Source organism: Aulostomus chinensis, chromosome 8 (assembly GCF_037954235.1).
Source record: "Aulostomus chinensis isolate RoL2024-O1b breed Wild chromosome 8, RoL_Achi_v1.0, whole genome shotgun sequence".
In the NCBI taxonomy this organism is placed as follows: Eukaryota; Metazoa; Chordata; class Actinopteri; order Syngnathiformes; family Aulostomidae; genus Aulostomus; species Aulostomus chinensis.
The window spans coordinates 12,519,629-12,547,578 of NC_141327.1; the positions used below are offsets into that span (position 1 = coordinate 12,519,629).

The 27,950-nt window shown below is 44.1% G+C and overlaps 1 protein-coding gene across 3 annotated transcripts in view; it reads left to right on the top strand.

Moving 5' to 3' along the window:
• The window catches only part of add3a (adducin 3 (gamma) a), a 104,477-nt gene that overhangs the window by 25,419 nt on the left and 51,108 nt on the right, over positions 1-27,950 (top strand). Inside the window, exon 1 of one of the 3 annotated variants that reach the window (XM_086211025.1) lies at positions 8,655-8,838. The exons of the other annotated variants lie outside the window; for them this stretch is intronic. The gene's annotated coding sequence lies outside the window, so the exon portion shown is untranslated. Of the gene's footprint in view, positions 1-8,654; positions 8,839-27,950 lie in introns of those variants that run through there. 3 annotated transcript variants of the gene reach the window in all.

Sequence of the window (27,950 nt, forward strand, 5' to 3'; positions counted from 1 at the left end):
AATTTGTATAGTGTAAAAAAAAAAAAGAAGAAGAATTCAGTCATTTTTAGTGGGAGGTGCTTTGTTTTTGTTTTTGAGAAAGAGTTTGTGTGCTTAATGGGAGATTTTCTGAATATGTTCCTCCACTCGCTAGAATGATGCAGAAGGATTCAGTTCTGACCCGCTTGTGACTCGATGCTGTGTAATATTGACTGATCAAGTAACTCTTCCTCAGAAAAGTAGCAGAAGCAACGCATGGATATAGAAGCATTGTCTGTTGCTCTATCTGCTGAAAATGCAGATGAATACATTTCGCATTAAACAAACACCTCCAAGTCAGTAGGAAGTCATTTTAGTAATATATGACTGGAATTGTTCCACGAATGCTCTTTGCTACAGGTCTTATTTTTTCACTTCTCATAGCAGCTTTCTCTGGATTCAGACCAACGAGCCACTGCAGGTGAAGTACTTCCTCTGGGTTTTCAGGGGATTTGAACTTGCGTCAGCAGTTGAACATTATGTGTGTGTGTGTGTGTGTGTGTGTGTGTGTGTGTTAACTAGCAGCCTTTCCCTCAATCTATGACAGCTCTACATGGGATAGAGGATAAAATATGAATAAACTATGAATTAAATATTGATCCATGAATTGTCAACAATGTAAAACACTGAGGCATAATGTCACAACATAAACATTATGGCTAAATCCACATAAATACCTTTTCATTCAACTTGAGAGAGAGTCGGAGCACTGAAGGAAAAAACACCTCAGAGGAGAAGAGGGTTCAGAGGTTTCCCTGCTTGAACCAGGTCGCCGCTCACTGTTTCAGATGTAATCTGGACCCAGATGATGTTGATGGCTTCAGGGACTCCTCTGGTGACAGCTGGAGCTTGTCAGAATAGTCCCTAAACATTAAGCATTTTCATTTAACGTGAAAATTACGTCAGTCGGGAAGGACAACATCGATAAACTTCAGCCAGCAAAGTCAGCATCGCGTGTAATTCATTATGCGTGCCAAATTAACACCTGATCGTCTGTGCTGAAGTTGATTGGAGTCACGTGATATGACGACTTGTTCAGCGGTGCACCCGACCGTTTGAGTTTTTGGGTTTCCAAAATTCCCAAGCTGTGTGGATGTAGCGTAATGTTAATGATAGAAGAATTTTTTTTTTGTGTGTCCCTTTTAAAAAAAAAAAAAAATTCTAATCATTTTAGTGTGAGTAAAAAGGTCATTTTCACACAGATTTCAGTTTTCCTTAATCAGTTGTCGTGACATTCAGCTGCAGTTTCTGTTAAAACACTTCTGCAATATTACATCAGCACCCATTCATGGAAGAATCCTCACACACAAGCACTTAGTCTATCTTCATCTATGGTATGCACTGATCATGTGTACACACGCAGATTAACATCCATGTACTGACTTCAACACGTGTTATTCTGCTTCAACAATAGAATTAACTCCAATGAGAGCTAATAAATGTCCATGTATCCGCTAATTGTAAAGTCGCTGCTCCGTCGCCTTATCGGCAGCATTGTAGACACTCACTGTCCTGCTCATAAATAATCTAGATGCACATCCCTTTTTATCCTGAGGACAGCAGGGGCCCCTCTGCACATTTCACTCAAACATGTTCTAATGTTAGCAGCACCGCCATCCCGCTCCTGTTATGCTACGGGAGGCCAGGGGCTGAGGTTTATTCTGGGACAGGTATGCAGCTCTGGAGAGGGTTTGCTGTGGCGCTAGCTTCCTGTGTGTAACACGCCGTTTGATAAATGCATCTGAAAGGTAAAGCTTACAAACTATGCAGGTTTTGACCTTATTTCTGACCCGCAAGCTGTCAGTTACAGATCGTAACCCTCAGGACTGGATGGAATTTGTTCTAGTGCAGCTTGAACACATCTAAATAGTTTCCAGTGTGGGAGAATTGCTGCTCTCAGGCCTGACGAGGGATGGATTCTGTCTTCCTAGATGTAGTTTGAAAACATGAAACCACAGTAGGCGAGCAGGGAATCCCTGCCACTTAGCGATTGACAGCTTGGTACAGTAGCTTGGCTGGACTGTGTCCCCCCATAATCCCCCTCTGTCAGCTTGAATAATTGATTCTGAATTGATCTGGCTCAGCTGGCTCACTTGCCTTTTCTCTTGACTTTTTAGACATTATGTATTTTTGCTTCCTACAATTACTGTCTGTACTAGTCAGCAATAAAGCCGAGGTTTCACCCTCCAGCTGACATTTTCAAGGAAGCAGCAATTAAAAACTCATAGACTGAACAAAAATATAAACGCACCGCTTTTATTTTCACTGTCTTTTGAATTGAAGTAATAGCTCTGTGCGGTCAGTTTGTATTTCGCTCAGATTTCACCAACAAATTTGTTTCTGTCACTTTTTGGAAAGCATTTTGTCTCTGTCAGAATGTCCAGTCTCTGTGGCGTGTCAAAATGTTTAGTCAGTGACCACTACACAGGTAATAAAAGACCACCCCAAAAATGTTGAGTGTTTGGCCACAGATCCCTCAAGCTTCAGAATATCCTGCATTCGGCATGTAGGAATGTCCTGTAATCTGCGATGGGTTTTCATTTCTGCTCCAGAAATTCCTGCCTGTGGTATTTCAAGTTCATCCCACCGGCCTCAAAAAATGAAACCACGCCAGCTCAGGGCCCCCACATCTGATTTCCTCACCTGCGAGATGGTCTGATGCCAGCCACACAGACAGCTTATATATCAGCTGATGCGCACAAGGTGAAGAATGTCTCCACCGGGGTCGTGATTTGTTCCCAGTTTGGTGTCACACTTGATACAGGTGGGCCTGAGCTCATCTTTGACGGTTATTGGCACTGTTGAAATCGATTCTCTCCTCATAGATAAATCAGCAGCAGGGCAGGCAGCAGGGAGGCTGTATGGGGGTAGCAGCCCCAGGTGGTGGAGTGTGTTTATCCTAGTCATGGCAGAAGAGAGTTGAAGAGAACGTACGGTTTTATGCTGAAAGGATTTGGATACACCTGGGGGTGCCTGAGTCTATCCCAGCTGTTTATTCAGGCACTTCAAACAGTGCCAGCTGATATTAAAGGATATTTTGGAGTTGGAAGTCATAAATGTTTAACAACAAAAACATTTACTAAGGGCAGCACCATGGTGCAGTGGTTAGCACTGTCGCCTCACAGCAAGAAGGTTCTGGGTTTGAGTCCCGGTTCTAGCATGGGATCTTTCTGTGTGGAGTCTGCATGTTCTCCCTTTTCCTGTGTAGGTTCTCTCTGGTACTCCAGCTTCCTCCCACAAGAGAGGACAAGGCTGATTGATACTCGGGCGGCAAGGCTCAGGGGCAGAGTGGCCGTCTAGCAACCAAAGGGTCGCTGGTTCGATCCTCGACCCAGGTGACCATGTCGAAGTGTCCTTGAGCAAGATACCGAACCAATAATTGCTACTAATGAGTAGGTTGGTGCCTTGCATGGCAGCCTTAGCCATCAGTGTGTGAGTGTGTGTGTGTGAATTGGTGAATGAGATGACACTGTAAAGCCCTTTGAGTGCCACTAAGGTAGAAAAGCGCTGTATAAAATTGAATCCGTTTACTCTAAATTGACCGTAGGCGTGGCTGTGAGTGTCAATGGTTATCTGCGATGGACTGGTGACTCCAGCCCCCCCTGCAACCCTTAACAGGATAAGCGGTAGAAAATGGATGGATGGACATTTACTGACTTAAAGCGCTGGGACGAGAGGATGGAATGGAGTGTGTGGGAATGTGGTGGACAGGCAAGGCAAGGCAAGGCAATTTTATTTGTAGAGCTCGTTTTCACAAACAGTTTGTCTCAAAGGGCTTCACATGGCATCATAACAACATCCTCTGCCCTCAGACCCTCACATCGACTGAGGAAAAACTCCATAGAAAACCCTTTTAACAGGGAAAAATCTGAGAAACCTCAGGGTGAGCAACAGAGGAGGGATCCCTCACCCAGGACGGACAGACGTGCAGTAGATGTTGTTACAGACAAGAAAACAGTTTACAATACAAAATGTGGAAAACATGGAAATGTTAATCACAGTTGAAGAAGGAAGCTTCTGGTAGGGGAGGCAGGGAGAACAAGCCAGCTTGATGGGGGACTGGTTGGCAGGCTGGTTCATGTTCATGGAAGGGGAGCGCGGGCCGGTGTAATAGTAGGGGATAAAAGAGGGGGGGGGGGGGGCGATGCAGGTGGCGGTTGGAGCTCTGGTGGATCTGTGGAAACACAGAGAGACAGCGAGACACCAAGGCCAAACTACAAATTGCAACAAGTAGTGGTAGTGACAGTTCCAAAAATGTGCGGGGAGGAGAGGAGGAGAGAGGGGGAGAGGAGAGGAGAGGAGAGGAGAGGAGGGCTCCATGTAACCTGATGTGTCCCCCAGCAGTCTAAGCCTATAGCAGCATAGCTATCAATGGTTCAGAACTACCTGAACCAGTCCTAACTGAAGGCTCTGTCATAAAGGAAAGTCTTAAGCCTGGACTTAAACGTAGTCAGAGTGTCTGCCTCTCTGACCCATGGAGAGAGCTGGTTCCATAGTAGAGGAGCCCGGTACCTGAAGGCTCTACCTCCCATTTTGTTTTTAGAGATACTGGGAGTCATTAACAGACCTGCATTCTGGGAGCGGAGTGCTCTGTTGGGACAGTAGGGACTAATGAGTTCTTTCAAATAGGATGGAGCTTTATCATTGAGAGCCTTATAAGTCAGCAGAAGGATTTTGAAGTCGATTCTAGATCCTACAGGAAGCCAGTGGAGAGAAGCTAAAGTGGGAGAGATGTGTTCTCTCTTCTAAAATCCCGTCAAAACCCTCGCTGCAGCGTTCTGGACCAGCTGGAGACTCTTTAGAGAGTATTTAGGACATCCTGACAGGAGAGAGTTGCAGTAGTCCAGCCTAGAAGTGATAAATGCATGCACCAGTTTCTCAGCGTCACTCTGGGAAAGGATATTCCTAATCTTAGCGATACTTCGCAGATGGAAGAAGGCGGTCCTAGTCACATGCTTTATGTGGGAGCTGAAGGGAAGGTCCTGGTCAAAAATGACTCCAAGGTTCCTTGCAGTTGTACTCGGGGTCAAAGTGATGCCATCTAGAGTAGAGATCCGATTAGAGAGTGTGTCCCTGAGGTGTTTAGGTCCAAACACGATGACCTCAGTTTTATCTGAATTTAGCATTAAGAAGTTAGAAGACATCCGAGATTTAATGTCTTTTAGGCAGTCTTGCAGATGAGTAAGCTGGCTTGTGTCGTCTGGCTCCATCAACAAGTAAAGTTGAGTGTCATCTGCATAACAGTGGAAGTTGATCGAGTGCTTCCGGATTATGTCACCTAATGGGAGCATGTAAAGAGTGAAGAGAATCGGTCCTAAAACTGAACCCTGTGGTACACCATATGTAACTCTGCTATACTCAGAATGGTCATTATTAACTTTAACAAACTGAAACCTGTCAGATAAGTAGGACTTAAACCATTTTAGGGCAGTTCCTTTAATCCCAATGTCATGGTCTAGTCTCTGTAGCAGGATGCTGTGGTCGATGGTGTCAAAGGCAGCGCTGAGGTCCAAAAGGACAAGTACAGAGACAAGACCTCTGTCTGAAGCTATAAGAAGATCATTAGAGACTCTGACCAGTGCTGTTTCAGTGACTTGGAGGAAGTGACTGCAGAAGTTAATTCTGACAGGTCAATGGGGGAGAAGCTGTCCAAGTGAGCACCAAGTCTGGGAGGTGCTTCTATGGGGACTGTAGTCTGTCCTCCATTACTGGCAATATTTGTTCTAATATTCACAATCTTTTCAGTGAAGAAAGAAAGGAAGTCGTTACTGCTGAGAGTTGGGGGGATGCATGGCTCAGCAGCACTATGGTTCTTGGTGAGCCTGCCCACGGTGCTGAGGAGGAACCTGGGGTTGTTCTTATTCTTTTCTATCAGGGACGAGCAGTAAGCGCTTCTAGCATTACGGAGTTCTTTTTTTATATATTAATAAACTCTCCTTCCAGGCTTGGCGGACTTCCTCATGCTGGCTGGAATGTGTCTTCCTTTCCAATTGTCTGGTCTTCTGTTTTAAGGCACGCAGCTCTGGGCTGTACCAGGGAACTATTCTTTTTTGGTTGATATTCTTCTTTTTCAGGGGAGCTACGGCATCAAGTGTCCCAAGGAGTGCTGCTGCAGTGCTGTCCACAAGATAGTCTACCTGCGAGGGGGTGAAATCAGCATAACTGCCCATCACTGCAAGATGTGGCAGCAAGCTCTGCTGGAATAAGCTCCTTAAATCTAGAAACAGCAGTGTCAGATAGACTTCTACTGAAGCGGGACTTTTTTCCCAGGTGGGATATAATTTGTTAAGGTAAATTCAAATGTAATTAAGGAGTGATCAGACAAGACCCCCGTCAGCACTTCTATTCCATAAGTGAGTACTAAATCAAGGATGTGATTAAAAGTGTGAGTGGGTTTGTTTACCCTCTGACAGAAGCCAACACAATCAAGAAGCGACTTAAACGCAGTGGCCAGAGAATCATCATTGACGTCCACATGGATGTTAAAGTCACCCACTACAATGACTTTGTCTGAGTTCAATGCCAAGTTAGACAGAAAGTCAGGGAATTCTTCTAAGAACTCAGAATAAGGTGCAGGAGGACGGTACACCACAGCAAGTAAGAGTGGTTTCTCTTCTTTCCAGTCTGGGTGGGAAAAGCTGACAGTAAGGCTCTCAAATGAGTTATATGAACTGTTAGGTCGAGGGTAAATCACCAAATTTGACTGACAGATTGCAGCTACTCCTCCTCCTCTGCCAGTGGTACGAGGGACATGGTAGTTAATGTAACCAAGAGGGGAAGATTCATTTAAATTAACATGCTCATCTTGCTGCACCCAGGTTTCAGTCAGTGCTAATACACCAATCTGATAATTAGTAATTAAATCGTTCACTAGGAGAGACTTGGATGGGAGAGATCGAATATTAAGCAAACCACATTTAATAGTTGTATTGGGTTGATTTGCTGGAGCAGTGGTTTTAATTTTAACTAAGTTGCTATAAATTACTCCTCCAGATTTGGGTGTAGGCTTATATAGCCTCGGGGCAGACACAGTTTCTATAGGCTGGGTGGGTGACAACACGAAGGAACCAGCAGAGGGGCGTGTTAAACTGCGGCTCTGCCTGCTGGTCTGAATTCTGGGTGCTTGTCAGGGATTGGGATGGCTAATTAATTGGCCTCTGTTCCTAGATAAGAGAGATGCACCGTCCAAAGTAGGATGGACGCCATCTCTCCGAATCAGACCAGGCTTTCCCCAGAAGGAGCTCCAATTGTCTATGTAAGCCACGTTGTCATCTAAGCACCACCTAAACATCCAGCGATGGAATGAACGCATGTGGCTAAACATGTCGTCACTCGCTAAATTGGGCAGCGGGCCAGAGAAAATTACGGAGTCCAACGTTGTTTTAGCGTAGTTGCACACCGAAGCCATGCTAACTTTAGTTAATTCCGACTGGCGAAGCCGGGTGTCATTAGCGCCGACATGTATTACAATCTTACTGTATTTAACCTTACGTTTTGCCAGCAGCTTTAGATTTGCCTCAACGTCGCCCGCTCTGGCCCCTGGGATGCACTTTATGCTCGCTGGAGTCTCTACCTTCACGTTGCGGAGAACAGAACTGCCAATGACTAATGTCGGCTTCACAGCGGGGCTGCGAGCAACAGAGCCGACATGTAGAGTTTTACTCTAAGCGGGTGTGTCGCTGAGTGGGGAAAAGCGGTTGGAAACATGAAGGGTTTGGTGGGCAAACACGGGCTTACTGCGTCTCGGTTTCCCTCGTGATGTCACCCAGCGGGACTGGCTAGTTCTGTTGGTGTGACGTCAGATTTCCCCACTGCACAAACTGAGCCGACCACACTTTGTCCTTTTCCTACTGACCTGCTGTCCCTTTTTCCATAAACATTGAAATGAAAATATATTATTGACATCATATACCAACATGAAGTCTACATTATTGTCAATATTCTTATCATTTTATTTTATTATCAATTTACTACCTTTGTTGTTGATATGGAATCAATTCCTACTTCAGATAAAGTGAGAACACATCACACATCTCTTGAAACTTGTCGAGGGTGATTCTTCACATGTTGGAGTTAAGTAATTGTGGGGGTATGTGGGGGGGGGGGGTGGAGAGATGTCAGATCGGCTGAAAGAAACAAATTTTGTTATATTTGTGTGCATCAATCAGGACTTGTTAAGGAGAGGAGGTGAGGAAAAGGCTGAGGTAAAGACATAAGAAGTTGGGAGGGAGAAATAAAGAAAGTTGGAAGGTGTCTGGATACAGATTGTTCTATTACCAATGACAAAAAGCTTTACTATAGATGACTCCAGCAGCCTGGGGGGAAAATACCCTGTCATCTCGCCTCTCCCAGTTTGTGAGTGTGTGTGAGAGTGTGTGTGTGTGTGTGTGAGAGAGAGAGAGAGAGAGAGAGAAAGAAAGAGACAGAATTTCAATCACTCTTCCCCTCCCCCCTTCCCTCTTCAACCCCCTCTACCATCACCACAAACACCCACATGGATTCACAGCTAGTCCTCGTCCACTTCTCTGCAGCAGATAAGCAGTGCTTTCCTCTGCACAGGACCAGATAAAGCAGACCTGTCCCTGCATTTGGCAATAGTGGGGAGGGGGGGGGGGAGCACCGATAGGAGGAGCGTGAAGGAAGGAGGGCAGCTGGAGCAACAGTTTTACTCTGCGTTCAGCTAAAATGGGAGAGGCATGTTAGAGAGGGAGCAGCAGTTCTGGCTCAGGACTCGCTGCAGTGCAGGTGGATCACATCTCCCGGCTGAAGAGGACAAATCGGAGGCAGCGGCTTTATTCTGATTGGCTGTTCCCCCTGAAGGTTTGTGGTGCAGTTTCTCTACATTCTGATGGTCAGTGCTGAGAGAGAAAGAGGGAATAATGTGCTTATTCTGATTTAAAGAACACTGTTGTCGTCTGTGAAGGAGGGGCTGTAGCAGGAGAGAGCTTCAGTTCTGCATGAGAAAGTTTAACGCTGAATTCTTCTTTGGCTTTGAGGGAGTTCAGTGTGTTAAATGAAATAGCAGAGGCCCTCTTCCCTCCTTTCAGACTGAGGGTTCTTTTACTACAGAGAAGAATAGAGTTGGGAGCTGTGAATGGGCCCGCCATGGTTCTCTGTGTGCACAAGAGAGGTGCCGCCCTCTCAAGTGTCAGCATGTGGGGGGAGTACATGTGTTAGTGGTTTAGAGAGGTTTTACACATCTGGGCCACATTGATAAGAGATGAGCTGTTAACCTGTGTTTCAGTTGCCTACTTGCTATAAAGCCGGCATCACAAGTTGGGGATTTCTTGAGGTTGGTTCCTGTTCTGTCGCTCCCAGCTCACTCTTGACCCCCCGAGGGAGAGGCAGAGCGACACAGACAAGTGCTTTCCTCCAACCGTCTTTCCAGGTGTCTGTTTACCATCCAGGGAGCAGTGATAAGGATCTGGTGCTCCTTCAACCTTTTGCTCGGATGAATCTGGCGTTTTAGTCGTTCGCCGGCCCTGAATTTGCTGCCAGTCTCAGCAGCTCCTTCAATTTTCTGTCACTTGAGGTGTTTTGTGCGATTGAAAGTGGATCCATTTTTGACACAAACATCCCCCCTCACTGCCGTACATCTTATCTGTCAGCAAACTCTAATCACTTGCAGGATTAGAGAGTGAACTATCGAAAGAGATTAAGAGCCAAGTCTGGTCTCGCTTGTGCACTGCAGTGGTTTTTTTGGGATGAGGAGAAAAATTCAAGCCATTGTACAATGATGGCACAAAGCAAAAAAAATTCAGCAGACACGCTGTCTTCCCCTAAAATTGATTGTTCAGCAAATGTCTGGAAAACATATTCCTCAAGAGACAAAGCACTTTTTAGTAGCCGCAGGAATGATGACTGCCCACCGGGAGCAGAGCAGGGACTGAAGTGACTTTATTATGGAGCAGCACAGTCTGGGAGGGAAGAGGTCAGGGTTATTTTCTTCTGACAGTTAATTTTTAGACAGTTACATGTGGTTTGTGGGTTGTTCTGTGACCTGTGGGATTAAAACCGAAGTAACAAATGCCCTTGTAGTAATTTGAACCCAAGTTTGGCTCTTTCTCCTGTTCTAACCAAACCCTTAACTGTAGTCGAATAAAATCCTTTGTAAGTTCTTTCGTTAATCAAAGCACTGAAATCTAAATCACTGACATACTTTTCAGGGAGTGAAATAATCCTGCACAGTTTCCTGCCCCGATTCACCATAAAAACTTTATTTCAATAACGTCCTGTACATTTACATTTCAAAGACAACTTGCGTGTTTGTTTGCGAAACAGTTGAAAAGAAGGAAAAAGACTGTCCTGACAACTGACGTGTTTTCTAAAAGTGACAAATAAATTCTGGCTTGCTGCCGAGTTTATGTCCTCCCTTCTCGGATAATGATGGACTCAGATCAGACATCTGCTGCCATGATGCTGCTCTTGAAGGCAGCTATTTACACACACACACACACACACACACACACGTCACTTTGGTGTTGTCACCTACTTCAGACGTGGATTCCTGTGATAATTATACAGTTTAAAACAGTGTCACAGTAAGGTAAAAGGTGTGTTTGTGTGTGTGTGAGAGATTCTGTCACAAATGTCTGTTTGTCTTTGCAAATGTTGAAGTGCAGTGCAGCTTGTCCTGCTCTGAGATCAGCTGTGTAGCTGCCATGGTGACGGCCTTGGTCCTCCAGTGAATCCAGCTTCTTCTTCTTTATCAAATATTTGTCCAGTTCTTTTTCAGAGAAGTAATAAAGCAGGACCCTCACGACAAGCTTTTGTTTGGTTTCATCTTCATCCTTTGGCTGTTCTCTCAGGGTTGTCCTCATTGTTGCTGGAATGAATTTGTCTGCCCGGCCCTTGAAGAGAATATTGTTGCTCCAGGCAGAATAATTTGCAGTCCTCCTGGCCTTGATTTGCTCTCCTGAGGCGTCTTGTGTCCATCTAAACTCAACACCACATGTCTGCTACTCACAAGTCAAGTCAAGGTTTAAGCAAATCAAGGAGGACTTCTACATGTGACTAATACGCTTCAACCTTGGACATGTAGAAGATAAAAAAAAGTTACTTCTCCCCCATGCTGAGGCAGAGGAGGCAAACACCCCCAGTACTGTAATGGTGAAGTGTTGTCCTGGTTCCTGAATCCCAGTGACCCTAAAACCTCTCAAGTCCCTCACCTTATGTTTCTACTTAACTGTGTGCATGTATATGTGTGTGTGTGTGTGTGTGTGTGTGTGTGTGTGTGTGTGTGTGTGTGTGTTTACAAACAGGACGTCTTATCATCCAGCAAATGGGTGTTACTCTCCCCTCTAAATTGTGTTATAAATTACTGGTTTATGCAGTGTGTGTGCGTTAAATAGCTTGGCTATCCTGCTCATGATTATGTCATGCACCATGGTTTCCAGCTGTCCAAGTCAGTTGCTTTTAATTTCGCTTTCAAGAAATTCATCCCCGACCCCAGTGTTTGTGCTTGTGTGTGTTCTTCATATACATGTGCACACATGCTGTAAATATTTATCCGGTTTAAACGTTGCTGTGAATTGGAAGTGTTGGCCTCTAAATGCCGACTCTTCTAAGCATCATCTGCTGGCATGCTGTCAGATCCTGGCACTCCGAACCTTCCTCTGGTGGTTTTTGATGATTGTGTTTCGGGTCTGATTGAGGGCTGTGGCTCGCCTCTAAGTTAAACCAAATGGATTTCGGCTGGGTCTCACAGGGAGCTTTGACGAATGGCCTTTACTCATCTCAGCTTCATGCAGGTGCGCACACGGGGGCCAAAGTCACTGAGATCAGGTTTCTTTGCCAAAAGCAAATTACGAACTCTGAACCTGAATTTTTATAGTCAAGATCATTTTATTTCGTAATCGGGGAGGGTTTTCAGCCTGATATTCCCAAGGACCAAGAAACCTGATCCTCAATTTCCTTTTGACTTAAAATCACATTTAGTGTTTTGTTGACATAAGCTGATTGACTTGTCCTCTCCCACGTATCCTTCAGCCATGTGACTTCCTGCAAAGGCTTCCTAACAAGGATTGATGTTTTGTGGTTGATTAGTCGTTTCATTTACACACGGTCACTCATCCCTCTGCTGGATTAAGAGGGTGGCAACACCGGATTTATGCTCAAGAGAGAAACTGCGCTCTTTGTAGTCTGACAATGCCTGTAAGAGTAATATCAGTCTGACCGCTAACTACACATAGAAATGCCAGGGTTCCTCTGCTCTTAACTCCGCAGTCATTAGACACTTCTAACCCCAGCGCCCAGCCAGGGTTCAGGGGCTTGAAGGGCAAAACCAATAAAGTTTCCTAATGCTTTTAATAGATGTCTGTGGTCAGGTCAGAGTTCATGAGAAAGCTGTACTGAGGATGTCTCCTTGGAGCTCTCTCTCTCTCTCCAGACCGTCACTAAATTAGACAGTGTCTTACTCATCAATACTGTATGTTGCTCTTGGGTTCACCGAAGCTGCTTAATTCATGTTTGACTTCAAGATTTACTCCTGTTTAGGACCCAAAAAACAATTACTTACATGTTCATCATATTTCAGTGGAGGTTCATATTCTGGTATTATTTAGAATAAGGTGTTTATCTGTGCTGAAGCTACTATTCCTGTTTGCATATTTGAGAGAAACTATTCTCATCTTGTGGTAAACAGAATCACGGCGATGAACCTGCTCTTCTTACCATTCGTCAGTTGGTAACTTCGCTGAACTTGCGATTCTCGCAAGTTGTATCATGAACAAAGATGAAACTGCCTCACAGTGAAAACAACCAACAAATAGTCACAAAATCAGTTAGCAGGTGCAACGTAATTGTTTGAATGCGTGTCCATGGATGTATTACACGTACGTGCCTTTACTTCCGGGTCGTTGTGGCAACCTGTACCGCTCTATTCAAAGGAAGCTACAGAGTTACTATTACATCCGTAGGTTTGAAACCGGTTATGTCACAAAGGTTTACCGGTCAATATACAGCAATACAGTGTGGATGTAAATGTAGCCATGGTGTCAGTCGGTCCCACCTGAATAAAACCTGTCATGTTGTCAGGTTTTACTGGGACAAACATGCAACCACGATCATACAAGACCGGGAACGGACTCTTTAAATGCCCCATTAAATCGGTTCAAACTGGCAAATGTGACGCTAAAGGCACTTGGGTGAGCTAAAGTAGCTCGTAAAAACATCATTGTCTTTCTTAATTGTGCCTTGAGTGCATTCGAGCATACACGTTCATGCCAGGTCTGAATTGTGCTGCTCTGAATCCTTTCCCAGTGGCGGGTGTCCATTAACTGCTTCAGGGCCAAACAATTCTAGTGAAAGGGTAGGATGTGCTAACTTTTGACAATGGAATGGGTTTATTGTCTACAGGGAAGCTACCTACTGTTTTTTGACAGTTACTTCGTGCTATGAGTAAAAGTTTCCACCTAATTTTTGGGAGATCTTCACCAAAACCACCACATGACTCAGGCCTCGGGGACACGATGGATTAGGACATTTCTCCCTGACAGTTATGACCAAATCTAACTTTCCATGATACATAAGTTCCTTTGGCCTCATTCAATCAGTTTGATTATCTGCAAAGATTACTCATTTACTGTACACGCTCCTTTAATGTCTTTTACACCCTGTGTTGTGCTTAAGACACTTTGCAGATGTTGTCTTTGACTGTTTCCGTTGTCTCACTTTAGTAACTCACCCATTTTAAACAGATGAAGCCTCGCTGCTGTTTTGCAAACTCCATGATACACCACTTTCCTTTCTGACAGATCAACAGATAAAGCTGGTGTAATATCACTGTTCCGCCATTCTGACTCTTTCCTCCAGACTGACGTCGATTCAGCCCTGACTGTTTCCGCCGCCGGCTTAGCTGAGCACCAACAAAGCCTTCCACCCCATCTTATTGGGTTTTATACCATAGTGATGTCACAGTATTCCCGCCTTGAACAGCAAAACCGAGTCACGGGGACTATCAAGTGTCTCACAAGTGTTTCAGCGTTGAGAATTTTTGCGTCTGTAAAACTGACGTCAGCCTTTACTGGCTCCAGTTGCTGATGGAAGCCTGTCAAGCAAAGAAACCACATTGTCAAACTAAAAGCTTTTTCAGTAGCTGGAACTAACTGACTGATAAGAGAGTGTTTTATGAGTTTGTTTATAGGAAATGGTCTCGATCCCTCCGATAGTCTGGATTTGGAGATCTAGGGTAAAAGTGAGATTTTTAAAAAAAATAGATAAAAGTGGGCAAAGCTGATGACAAATTATCACTCTGTTCCAGATGTGTGGAGAGTTTTTGCAGTCCAGTGTAATGGGGCACGTGACAGGAACATGTTGCTTTACTCATCCTTGCCTTGTCACCCCCCCCCCCCCCCCCATACACACACCTTTACTGTGTAATTCCTGTGATTCAGTGAAAATCCCCACAGAACTGTTTTTGTTTTTTTCCCTTAACATTACAATGACCTCATCATCGGACACCCAGCTTCTCTGTCCTGGTTTTAGTCTGTGTTTTTCCTCTTCTTGCTTCCTCACTGTTACCTGGAAGACATTTGTGAAGGTAAATGAGAGTTTGTCTTGTCCAGAAGTGTGAGAAGAGAGAAGACAGTTAGCCAGCTGTGCTTTGATGTTTAGCTAAGAGCACCACGGTCATTTATAACAATTACAATCTCCCAAACGACAAAGTGCCACGCGGGTGTCGGAATTGGTGTCAGTTGAACTGAGACATTGTGCCAGATACTGTCAGGCATGTGATGAGAAATGAGAAATGAGAATACGCTGGCGCGCTGTCACATTGTACTCTCATTGTATTACAGCACAACATTAAGAAAGAAGCGAAACAATAAGTGAATACAGGAGCGAAGGAAAGTAGAAAAGCTCTCTGAATCACCGTGGAGGGAATCATATTCATTCCGAGTATTTTCCAACGCGAGAGAGAACTGCAAACCTCTTCAATTGTTCTCATCTGTGATGTTGCTATTCTTGAACTGGCATCTCCATTATGGAAAAATGCCTCACTTAAGTCACACGAACTGGATCAGATCTAGGGAACCTCTAGGTTGTAGCGTCATCGTCCTCTTTCATCTTGACCTTTTTTTTTTAGAATCTGGTTTATTGGAGAAGACGCCGTTTTTGATGAATCAGTATCAGTATCGTTGGCTGTGTCTTTGTCTTTGTCTCATCTTTTGCTTATTTGTGAAGGGAGAGACTGAAAATGTGCTGCGTTGCACAAACTGACATTTTCTCCAGACTAAAGGGTGCCAGAGAAGGTGTGTAAATCAAAATGAAAACACAAATATGAACTCTGCTGAAAAGAAACTGAGTAGAATGATGGCGATGTAATTTTATAGTGTTAAATCATGCTTTTGGGGCAGGGTTAAAAGGCTAGGCTGCTCAGATAAACGTAAACAGTGCTTAGCAAAATGCAAAATAAGCAGAAGACAGACTTGGTTCAGCTCAGCTTCATCAACATCAATCTTGGGGGAGTTTTTCAGGTCCACAGCCCAAGACCCACTAATCAGTGTGCGCTGCATGATGGAGAGCACATCCTAGATTCCATGTGCATGAGAGAAGACGGGGTGCAAAAGGTGGGGAGGAAACTTAATCTCCCTGAGCGTGTGCGAGACAGAGCGACATATCCATTTCATGGGTCAAAGGTCGCCAAGCTCATTGATGAGACAAGTGAAGGTGCAGATAGAGAAGTTTGCCGGGAGAGGGAATGAAGCCACACGGACTAGAAAAGACGGGTTTTTTAACACACGGAGACGTGAACGAGTGAGAGAGTTTAAGGTGGGAGGATGTCTTCTTAATCTCCGCTGTTCTCTCTGTATTGTCGTTTCCTCTGCAGCTGGACCCTGGTAAAAAAAAAAAAAAAAACATAACCAAGGAGATCAGAAATGTAAACAGCGGTCCGGCCAGTGGTGCTGGGTGTTCCCCACTGCTGACACATCTGTAATGAAACAAATTGTCTGATTTCATAATGTTTGACGAACGAATGTGAAGAAAAGGCCATGCTGGAGGAAATGGCGCAGATGTGTTGAGTTGTGCTAATGAAAAGTGTTCTGGAGTAAAAGTGAAACTGCTATTAATGTACAAGACGCATAAAAGTATCTGTCGATGCAAAGAAGTTAATTTGAAAATATCAGGAACGAAACCAACATCGTCCTAATGTTCAGTACCACTGTATTTGATGGCTCAATATTTTAGCCCGCCAAGTGAGTCCAGGGATTTATTGCCCTCGACAGAGACCTCCATCGACCTCTTGTCTGCTCTCAGGTCAGTTCACTGACCTGACAGTTTCTGTAGGTCATGGCCCCATTAAAACACAACCCCATTAGGGTGTGGGAGGGGGGCTTTCACACCTGACAGTCAGCTGCTCCTTGACACTAATCACTGCAAACTGGAGCTCTGTCTCACACACACACACACACACACACACACACAGTTAAATATGGATCCTGATCTTAATGAGCCCTACACTCTAGTGATCAGAGCTGCTCGAAACTCCTGATAAAAGTCATCGCGTGGCTCTGTAGTGCGGTAAGTAGAAGCTCTGTGTTTCTGCTGCTGTTTTTTTTTTTTGTCATCAAATTTTTGTCACTTTTTGTGAAAACACTTGAATTCATTGGTGCAAGTGTGTCTGAGCGAAGACTGGCTGTTAGCATTTACTGCGGTAAGATCACCGGTATTTAAGAGAGAGAACGTTTGGAGAGAAGATGGCACAGAGGGATGCAGCCAGAAGCAGGCAGCGATGTCAGGTCCTTAGGCCGGCCCTCAGCTGGGGTCACTCTGAACAGCCACCACTGAGACAATAGATTTTTATGTTCTTCTATGGGGTTTATGAAGTTGGCAAGTTCATGTTTATCAACATATCAGCGGTAGCATCATTGCAAAATATGCTAGAATTGGCGCAACTACTAAACTGCTAACTTCTATTTGTAGTCCAAAGAACCATTCAAAGAAACAGCGATGCAGGACATCTGATTGGACAGACCACATGACATCACATGACACATCTCACAAATGGTCACATTACATGAAACATGGCATGACGAGCTCCAATCTAATTATACTTATGCTTCATACTGATAGTGTCATCTAAATACGTGTTTTATCACAGGAGTAAAAAAAAAAAATTAAAAAAATTCCAAGAGAGGAGCAGAACAAAAAACAACAGTGCTTTGCTTTTCTTTACTCTCGCTGTTCATCATGTACAATGAGAATTTATATTTTCACTTTAGAATTTATATTTTCACTTTAGTTTCCTGCTCGGATACACACATTGCACCAATTATTTTAGTGCAGTGACACATGAGGATGGAGGCGGCGTTGGTCAAGACTACAATATCATGGGTCAGTGCCGTTGTTAACTGCTGTGAGCCTGCAGGCGTCACCATCACAAGTCTGATACACCACAAACAGGCCATCTAAGGCACCGCTCCTCCTCTGGTCAACATCAACAATTTTGTGTAAGAAAAGAGATGACCGGAGGCACTAATGTTTTTGTTCTTCTCTGTTATTGGCTCGATTTTGTGTATCTTGTGTATTCGTGTATCTTCCCTTTTTAAAGCAACTCAGCAGTTTTAAAGCACACCACTTGGCTCAGGCTCATGAAGTTTGGTTCATTGCCGCTAATCTGGCTCGTCCTGAGTCCACTCACGCCGCCTCGGCTTTGGCAGGTAAAAAAAAAGGCCATATTATGGAAGTCATTAAAATTCCTTAGGAACATGTGGACTCCTTTGCCGGACTGTTTGTTTTTCCGCCCAGGGTAGAAGAGTGGAGCGCTGCCAGAACGCCATACTGTCCTCAGCAGGACAGAGAGGTGGACAGGAGATGTGATGTAGGACAAAGGAGATGAAAGATGGAGAAGAAGAAGTAGAGGACAGATGTTTGGAAGGTTGGAAGTGGGAAAGGGAGTGATGAATGGAGGTTGGGGGGTGGGGTGGGGTGGGGGACACTTTTTACTGGATGGCAAACAGAGTCAGACAAATGAACACTGAGGTTTCAGTGAGCCGTACAGGAAAAGGATTAGAGACGGATGAGTTCACACACAGGCTGGAGGCCAGAGAGAAGTGAAGAGAGGGAGGGACACAGATATCATAGCTGGCCAACTGCAGTTTATACTAACTTTTTACACAATACGATACAAATGTACAGTAAAAGAATAGGACCAGCTTGAACCCCGAGGGCTGATCTCCTGCAGCGTCCTCTGTTAAAACCATCCAGTATTGTGAAGTTGTAATAAGGGACCTGGTTAGCTCCTCTGTACTTAATTCATTCTTTACATCTCCCGCCGACTAAATCTTTGACTTCCGTTTAAAAGTGGAAAGATCTCCTGCTCGTCTTTAAATGCCAGATCTAAGAGCACAGCCTGATGCAATGGTGGGCGGTTTCTCTGATTGGTTAAACAGAGGGGAGAGCTTGAAGGGGGATATTGAGAACTGGTACTCTAATATACAGTGTACAGTGTGTGTGGGAGGCGAAAGAGAAATGAACAGTCTGTATGTTCCATCAGGCGCCTTGTTAACGTCCAGCGATGATACCATCAACCATCTGCTCTTGACCACTGATCACGTGGAAAACCCGTCACTTCAGAATGCCATGTTTAATGCCTAATGGTAAAGGATGGGGGGGGTTGTAAGGGGAGGAGAGGAGGATGAGGAATTTGCCGGTGCATAGCTAAACTATCACCCAAACTGAAGAACAAATCAAAGCGATCTCTCTCTCCCGCCGTCGTCATGGTCCAGCAGGAGGCCCTCGCTCTCTCCATATCTATCCTCCTCTCTCTGTACTGTCTTTGATCCTGCTAATTCAACCTGACGCTGTAATGTTAGACCCCCCGGGGGTGACCCCTGCTTTTACCTGTGTTCCCAACAAATCGCTGCTAATTGAGATGCAACATGAGAGCCTACGTTTCCCCGCCGCCTCAGTGTCCCTCCCCCACGACACTCTCGCGTTGCATGTTTGTGATTCCAGTTTAAATCATGAAGGGAAATGTCTGCAAAGCTGACGTGACATCATGACCCCGGTTCAGCTGTACATCTTCCCAATGACGTCAAGGAGATGAGTTTGGAAATAACAGCAGGATATTAAACTAGTTGGTTTCTTTAACATTATCAATAAAAGTTTATAGTCCGTGTTAAGTACGTTGAGGCTTTGAAGCTCTCAGTCTTGGTTGCCAATCTCCTCCTGGCGCAGCTACTCTGCTTTTTTGTGCGGTCCTCCTCGCAAGCTAGCGGCAACTGAAGCTACTTACTGAAAATGCTGGGGATTTAAGAATAGTGAAGGTCATCAGGGTGAATATTTTAGTTGAGTAATGGTTAGATTTACAATACAAATGAGTATATCAATAAGTTCTAGATGACTTTTGCAGGTTAGTCATAGCAAACTCCAGGGTCAGGATATAAGAAAGAACCGCTTAGGTGATTGTCAGTACAAACAAATTGAACAAATGTGTCAGGGTTTGAATGCTCTTCAGATTTAGGCGAAGCAAATGAACATCTATCAAACAACTGCTGTTCTGTTGCGTAGGCTCCCTTCTTTAATTGGAGACATACAAGATTACATTGATCCTGCTGTGGCTTTTATAATCCACCGGTGTAGTGTGCTGAACTTTGTCTCAACATGTTGGTTTTGTGAGGCAAAATAAACCCTTCAATTTAATCTCTCTGAATATTCTCAGACGGGTGAGCTGAGCCAGTTCCAGTAGACACGGACGCACAGTGACAGGCTCTACTTCCCATTAACCATTATCCTTAAGGAGTTTTTCTTGAATTAACGTCCGTGCGAACTTAATCCCAGCGGCGAAATGATCAGACATCTAAGCCCGTAGTTTGAAAAGATAATCCCTTGTGCTTTTATGATTCCCCCATCAGTTGTGTAATCCCCCTTCTGCTCTTGTTCCGCCTCTTTTGAAGGTCTCAGTCGACGGGGGCCATCTCAGGTATGTTCCCTGTCTGTGTCAGGTTCACAGCGGCGGGTGAGAGCGGTACTGACAGACGGCAGGTCGAATGAGATCCTCCTGTCAAAATGCCAAGTAGATAAGACAAGCGAGATGAATGTACAGAGGAAGCGCTATTGATGTGTTTGAACTGGCTCTGTCCATCATGAGAAATCCAGAAGGACTTAGACAAACACACGGATGAGACATGTCAGTTGTGAAAAGATGAATCTGTGTCACAAAGGAAGGGAATGTTTCATGAAAATTTCCAGAAGTTTTTTCACACGACACTTTCAAATTTTACCCAATTCTTGCAAAAGAGGTGGACGTTTCCTATTGCGATTAACAGGGCTTCATGAAAATGAATGGATAAAAATGGGACATTTTGGGGTTACTTTTACTAACTGCTAACATGCATTCTTCCATCACATGCACAGATTATTAGCATCTTGCAGGTTACTGAGGGGTCTTTAGGCCACGCCTCTTCGTGCTCTCAAAGAATGGATTTAAAAGTTCAACTCACAAATAGACGCAGTCAAACTGTTCTTACTGAAATGCATATTACAAACATTTGCATGCACAAATCCTTTTGCTTATATGACGAGGTCAGTCCAGTTATTACCCCAAAGCTTCCAATTTATTTCAATTGAAAATTTCCAACTTTGAATATTTTTCAACCCTTATTCTGAACCTTAATTCAGGTTTAGGTCTTGTCAGCATGTTCATAGTGATCAGAGCCAGGAAGAGCAGCTATTTAAGCACTCCGACACCAACGGCTACCTTTGATTAAAATCTGCTTAATCCACATTTTTTCAGCAGTGCAGCAGCTGTCAAGGGAACTGCTGTTAACTTGAGCATTCAGCTGTGGAGCTCCGTTCATCTACGCCTGAACGTTTTCCTTCCTAATTGCATCACTCGGCCTTGTGTCCCTGGCGACGGGGAGTCATATAACCGGCTGGTCGTCAGGAACAATGCGTTGCTTCTATTTAGATATCCTTTAAGCTCTTCCTGATCGGGAAGGACGGTTCATGTGTGTGTGCGCACTGGTGTGTAAGAGGGAATGTGAAGGATGTGTGAGGAAACAGCTGGACCTGCAAGTGAAAACACACACACAGTTATTCGTTCTCATCCATATAGTGTGTAGTCTATTTATGTACTCGTGCAGAACTAGGTTTAAAGTGTTCGCCTGACTCCTTTGAGGAATTTAAGCTGGGAGTATATGTGAAAATAAATCATTGATTTGACTGTGGCCATTTGTCCTCCTCTGTACAAGTACACCCATGATAATATCATGTTCTATGAGACTATGTTGGACAAAGTTTAAATTTTTTCAGTGTCTGACACAATGTTCTTTTTTGTCTACATATTTTTTTGGTCAATAAAAGAATTCTTGGCTTCTTTGTGCAAATCTGAATGTTTTGCACCATTTTTTCTTTTGAAAGGCAGAAAGAAAAATGAGTTTAATCAGCAGTGAAAGGAAGAACGACTGCATGAGACAACCGAGATGAATGGAGAGTAGAAAGGATATGAAAGAGCAGAGAGGCCAGAGAAGAGGAAGAAAAGGCATCTATGAGGCCCGGCCTCTTGACTATTTTTCTTCTTCTTGGTGGTCTAATTATTTGTCGTTGGTGAGGACCTGCAGGAAGCCTTCCACTATGAATGTGGTGTGGTTGAGATGCTGATAATTGGCATTTGTTCAGGTTCATGTGGACCTCTGCTATTTACCAGTGAATAAATGAAAGAAAGCTTCGCTACAGTAGAAGTCTGAACTCTCTTTGATGTTGCACAAGTATTTCCTACGTTTGATGAAATGACTCCTCTGAAATGAAGTATACCTACTCAGTAGTCAGAGCAATCAGGACACGGACAATTGCACATGAAAGTATGCACAACACGGACACACAGGCTCACACACACACACACACACGGTTTCCACAGAAAGTTGTGACTTCTGGCTTTGAGCCACTGTCCCCCTGCTGGACCCCACATCCTGACAGGAAGCTTGTCCTTCCTTCACACACGCACACACACACACGCACATACTCTCACACTGTGTGTGGGTGTTTAAGGGGGGGGGGGCTGAATCACTGCAGGATGCTCATTCGGATAATCGCAAAATAACTGATCAGCAGACATGAAAGCATGAATAGAATTAATTATACAGATCATGAGAGCAGGAAATGATGCCTAAACTACATTGAGACCCTCGTCAAGAGCTTTGACCCCACGTTGAGAGCTTGGTTTCCCAAAAGCGTCGCTTTACTCCAGAGCTTAAAGCTGATGTTGATATCGATATCGAGGGACTCGAATACCAGTAATGATGTTTCTGCAGGATTTTTAGGAAGGAAATTAAAAAGTTGTTTTTGATGTGCTGTATTTGTCTTGTTTTAATCCCCAAATAATGAATGATCAATACCCTGAATAAGGTTACAACTACGGCGAGCAGTCGAGCAAGATTTCCAACATGAGTCATGCTATTAAAGTGTGTTGAAGACGTTTGTACACCTTGAAGCACAAATGCTCAGAACATCAAAGCAGCAACATGACGGTTAGTTTCATGTGAATTCCACTGGGATGCTCTGAGGTGGCACACGCGCGTCAGCTGGACTCGACACTTTGAACTTGACTACCGTTGTAATTTCTCCAGTAAAACATCTTACCAGTGCACCGACTAGCTGTTCCAACACAGACAGGAATCAGATGCATGTGTTATCAGTCAGACATGTCATTCATGAACAGCTCATTTACTCTCCTCACTGTACTGACAAGATGCTGATATGTTCACGTTTGGGAGTAATTTTGGAAAAAGGGAAAGCAGAATTATGAAGGTATTATTTTTAAACGATTTAGGATACTTTCTGTCCATGTTCTATAACATAACCCCTCAGCACAACACACTTCTTCAAAGCTCCGGTCGTGTTTGTGAGACTCTCCATGACGTGGATGCTGTTGATGGGATGTGGAACAACCCCGGGACAGGCAACTAGATGCTTGACCTTCTGCGCATCATCAGCATCGCTCACTGCCACTTTCCTCTCTATGATGGATGCTTTGTATAGATTTGTGTCGCAACCCCCAAGGCTTGAGCCTGACAGGCCCGGAAACACGGAGGGGACACATACACACACATATACGCACGCTCACACTCCGGACGTTCTCTGCTCTGACAGTGTGTCATGGAGCGGTCAGATGTGATGGAAGGGGTCAAAGCACAGAGCTGTGACAGTGACTCGCTGAGAAGAACTCTGCTTGTTTCCTTTCCTGTCATGGTAGAGACGTGCTGGGATTTTCTTTCAAATAAAACAAAAACTCTTCAAAGCCCCTGGCCAGAGTCCAGGCCTTTGAGACCACCCTTTTGATCCGCGCCACACATGGGTCCAAGCTGTCGCACAACGTCTCACCCAGCGTGCAGCTTTTAATGCGATGAGATTTTAGGGTGGGGTTTGTTTTTTTTTCTGCCTGCTTAATTTCTTTCTTATACTTCCTCACACAGCTACAAATTCAAATACAGTATTGCGTCCATAAGTTAACTTTAACCTTTCACCAGCAGGAGCGTGTTTGATCAGGGCAGGGTGACATTTGAAAAACACTGGGGAAAATGTCAACGGTCCAAGTGGTCAGAGGTTCCTTTAACCGACAATACATCTCTAAATGGTAGCGTCCTTTGAATGTGTGGATGTGGGCGTCTTCACTGTCCGTCGACCTTGAAGTTGTTCAACTTCAATAGCCGGCCTCCTTTTTTGAATAAAGAGCTGTTCGCTTTTCTGTTTCGAGAGCTGTTGGGTCATTCAGGAGTGTTTGTGTCTGTGTGGTCTGTTGTGTTTCCACTCCGACCCGTATGGTGTAACAGCAGAGGAAGCTCGTTGGACGCTGGTGGGAGGTGAGACCAAACACGACATTCTGGTTTCAGATCTGAAGCTTTTATGGCTGAATTTCAAGATGCTTATTTGAAATCTTGTTGTCAATGCTTTCTTGCTAGAAGTGCATGACCTTTTCTAACCTTCATGATGTGCTCGATTCAAATTTGACTCCTTTTCAACATTTGTTTTGACTCATAAATGAGGTACAGATTCATGTAAATGAGGTCTTGCTGCTCAAAATTGCAAAAAGTAAAAATTGCAAAGATGTTCACTGAACTGAATTTGGTGATAAGATGGGATCAATGTCTTCTAGACAACCAAACCAGATCCGAGAGGACAACAATTCCATAGTGGACATGAAAACAACACAAAGGAAGTCATGATGTCCTTCTCTGCTGCCTTTATTCCTCTTTTTGCCTTCTGTCCCTTTTTTAAATCTCACTTTCTCTTCTTCTTTGGTCTCTTTTCTGCTGGGGCTGGGTCACCACATGCACAGTGTTTGTTTGCAGTTGCCATAGAAACTCATGTGAGCGTGTGACTATGTGTGAGCTCATGGTCCTGTGTGGGGAATATGTGTGTTTTTCTATGTGTGTGTGTGTATGTGGGTATGACGGCTCTGTAGCTCTGCTTCATGCGTAATGACCTCATCCAGACAGACCCTGACATATCGAAGCTGTCTGCTTCCTCGGATTGTGTAATGGAGAGTCCCCAAAAAACACCAGCTGAAAGGACCACGCCCCCTCGCTGTTGTGCGTCAAAGCTGGACCACAGACCAGTCGATCTCACAGCAGGAACCCTATATAATTTAACCTCTCGCAAGTGTGGAATTGGATTTACTTGAACAGAATTCTAAAAGAAAAGGCGAGTTCATGAACTGGCAATGAACCCATGAGTTTTAGTTCTCTTCATGTTGGGAATTTTTTGAGTTTTATGATTTAACCAAGTCATTCCCGCTCCCACCTTTTCACCCCGGGTCAAACACTTGACGTTCCTGAGCCACTAATCTCAGATAGTATGAAAACGTGGAGCACGGCCAAACAGTTGATAGGCACTTATTCCAGCGGCAAGAAATCATCTCCATGTGGAAAAGAATGCTTCTTCTCTGAGGAGGGAAAAGTTCTGCTTCATTTCACAAGGTATTCTGGAAGAACTATTATAACTGTACGCAGTTATTAAAAGCCCAGTTATTGATCCGCCATGTGACTGTGGCATGCATTCACTCAGAAAAGAGCACATTGCATATTTGAGATGACAAGGCTTCTTAGATGGTGCCAACTCTGGATTTAAACAACTTCTTATAACTGAGGGGGAAAAGAATTGGTTAGATTTGGATGCACATGACCACTGATCCTATTACTCTCTGACATTTTATTGGAACCGATAAATCACCGACATGGCTTGATGAATCGCTTCTGGACGGGTATTTCAGGGAGACACAGCAACATAGGCCTCCACAAAAGCGTCTATTATATCGGATAGACAATTTGACTCTGTTTCCACACATCAGTACAGGGACACTGTGTGTGCTCACTAGCTGCAGAAATTGGCACAGATTTAACTGCCAAGCTGTAGAGCATTGCCACTTTGCTTTTTTGAAGTTGGGGTTGCATCAAAAACCAAACCTCTCCCTTGAGAATGCCCGCTGCATCAAATAAGTCATCGCTAGTTGTGGAAATCAAGGACACGGGTGTTCTCTTGTCCTCTGTGTACGTTGCTGGAGTGTAGAACTCTCTAAGGATGTTGTCAATATTAAAAACTCATTGAATGTTTCACTGCACAATCTTCGTCCTCGCAGCCGAAGAGAAGCTGAACACTTGATCTCATCAAACAGCATAAACTCTCAAACATGACAAAACAAAACGAGCATCTGCACACAAGGATTCTGTTTAAGTTGCTGTGTGTGTGTGTGTGTGTGTGTGTGTGTGTGTGTGTGTGTGTGTGTGTGTGTGTGTGTGTGTGATGAAGTAAAAGTCTCCCAGGTGGCCCAGCACTCTGTTGTGTTGCCACACAGACGAACACAGACTGGTTTGGTGACCCAACACACAGTTTGTCTCTCCAGGTTAGAAGGCGGGTGAGGGTGTGTGTCCTTCTTTGGTCAGTTGGGTCGGAGGGGACACAGGGGACATCCTCCTCGTGGAGATCCTCGCCATTGGGTGAAATGATGGCAACTCCACACGTGACGAAGCAGCTGAGTGACGAGTGACTTTATCAGTGGTCAGAAGCAGCTGGGAAGTCTTACAGCGGCCGATGGAGCCAAGATGGTTCACCAGAGTCATAGATACGGGGATCATAATCTAGAACTGACACAGTGACAACATTTATCTTCTTGGAACATCAGATGACATTTTAACAACACTGTCAATGTGAAGTAACAGTTTCAAGATTATGTGTTGATGTCAGCAGGAGATTTGAGTAAATGTTTAATAACACACACCAGAGCCGAAGCAGCACACAATTCACACAGCCATGTAGCAGCGATCGACTCTGGTATTTATCTCTGTCTGACTGTAAAACCATGATGTCAGGTGGCCAGGACAGACGTTAGCAGTTAGCAGTTGTGTTACTCCTGGAGATGGGTTGTTATTGTTTGTGTGGTTGAAGCAACAGGAGCTTGTTCAAGTGTGTCTGCAGCTTTGTTATAACCAGCTTTAATGATACTGGCATGAGTGGGCTGTGTGTGTGTGTGTGTTATGTCATTTATACAGCTCTCTAAGGTTTATTTACATAATGCTTTTTGATTGTTCTAAACTGCAGAAACATTCAATTGTACAATAAACCTCAGGGTTTCCTGCTGAAATTTTGTTAGTTAAGGTGGTGGGGGGTGATGTGCGATATAAACTACAGACTCTGCACTACATTGAACAATTATTTGATAAACACTAAATATAAAAAAAATAATATTAAATAGAAGAAGACGAAGAAAGGTCGGTCGGCTATCCAACTTCCAGATGAACATCTTCCCAAAAAGTTTGATTTTTCCTTTTTCCCGGATGTTGAAAGATGTCAGTTTGCGACATAGCGCAGTGACGTTCAACCAGCAGATGCTGCTGTTGCGATGCTTCCCACGATTCAGAGGCAAACCACATAGACCTGCTGTATTCAAAGATTTAAACACTGTTTCTTTTCTGACACATTTTCTTTAATATGTTCTGCTGGGTAGTGAGGCCGTCCACCTAAGCTGTCAAGTGCTGCGGGAAACCCTTAACCCGTCCTCACAGGTTCCTTGCAAATGATATATGGAGTAGTTATGAAGGTCGGTATCTCATAACTTTATACATAGAATTAAGCCACAACCAGCTGCCAGCTTAGCTTAGCATGAGAATGTGGAACGTTTTAAAGAGCAAGTTTTAGAAGTCATTGTAGGTGGGGTTTTTTTTGCTCTTGGACAGCAACACCAATGGCTTCAGTCAGTTTCTTGTCTCTGTTTTTAATTTTAGCAAACCCTTTAAAGGTCACCAAACAAATCCTATTAATATTTGCATGCATTGAAAAATCAAATGCAAAACAGAATTATATTACAAAATCCAACGTGGGCACAAGTCCTTTTTCCATCTCAGTGTCGAGAAATCTTGAAATGTTGCAGAAAAGAGAGTGCAAATAAAGCATGATTCGTTCAAGTGGATAGCAGGGAATAAACTTGCGATGCAGTGTCTGTTCTCATCAGAAGATGGTGGTAGAGGCAACACCACACTTGGTGACAAGTGGAGTAGAAGAAGAGTCATCTACCAACAACAAATGGAAAAAGATGTTGAGAAATTATTTTCAGTCAGGCAAATTGTGATTGAGCGTTCATGCTTCTGCTATGTCGCCTGCCGGCAGGATACAAAGACAAAGTCTGGGAATATCAGGAATATGGCGGGTCAGTAAGACGCGTTGATTCACTATGTCAGAGCTTCTTCGCAAAAAGTTTTTCCCATCTCTTAGAAGAGGTTTTTGTTGTTTTTTTTTAATTGGATGTTTCCATCAAAATTGGTAGTCTGATATTTCAAAATACACATTCAAATACTTTGATGGAAACACAACTATTTCATTTTGGGGTTTATGTGTGTGTTTCATCGGAACAGCTTCTTTCTTGGTGTATTGGATTACAATCGACAAACTTTTCATACTGTAAACTGTGTCAGATGCCATGTAAGTTTCCACAAGTTAGCTTT